Raw genomic sequence first — 962 nt, 5'->3', positions numbered from 1 at the left:
GCCTGTGAACAGTTTAAGTGCAATCTGCCGCCACTAAGAGCTGGTTTTAGATCGATTATGGCCTTAAGGTCCTGCTGGAAGCGTCTCTGAATGTGACGCTTTTGCCGCATTTATCCAATCACTGCTGAGCTCACCGCAGTGGAAAAAAACTATTCCATACCATCCCATAGACAACAGTTGAAGCTTCAAGTGGTGTTAATGTGGATGCTGCAACGGGAATACAAAAATCACAAGACGATCAGTCATCCGTGACAAACAGGTGACACGTTCTAATGCACGTTTACTGTAGTATTGAAATGTAAATACAACACAGTACAAATTGAATGAAATTTTAGAGAAAGCAGAGCTTGCCTTGCCGCCTTAGAGCGATCGTCACTGGTTTATATTCCCTTGTATCATGCTCCTCTCCACATTTAACTGTGTAGTTTCGACCGTGCATGATTATTATTTCCTGCTTATGCCTGGTAGAATTAGAATTTGTTTGTATTTTTGCACACACAGAGAATTAGTGATATGTGAATTTGACCTCTGCATTTAACCCATACGTTGTTTTACACTCCAGCAATGAACACAACACAAACTGGGCAGAGCAGTGGGCAGCACTGGAGATTGGGTGCCTTAATGCTGCTTATTTACAGAGCCTAGCATCAGGGTAGGCAAAGTAGGACCTCGAGTTGAGAGGGGCCTCCAGAGCCCCACGGCAACGACCCCAGGTTATTTGTAAACTGCAGAGAACGATGCAATACCACGTAACAAGAAATTAGTGGGACCCCACTAGTTTAAGTTTCATTAATTCTTCCTCCCATTCCTCTGCACAGCGGCGTGTGATTTATTTAGATCACCGTTTCCCTTTAAACTTTGACAGTAAAAGTTCTATTGAACTCCACTTTGACTCAGTGTTGTAAAATGAATCGACCAAAAAAAAAAAAACAGTTAGAATACGAAGCACAAGGCTATTCAAA

The sequence above is a fragment of the Solea solea genome, chromosome 4, assembly GCF_958295425.1.
Source record: "Solea solea chromosome 4, fSolSol10.1, whole genome shotgun sequence".
Lineage (NCBI taxonomy): Eukaryota > Metazoa > Chordata > Actinopteri > Pleuronectiformes > Soleidae > Solea > Solea solea.
The sequence above is the reverse complement of the archived record's forward strand: the minus strand, read 5'-3'. Positions refer to the sequence as shown.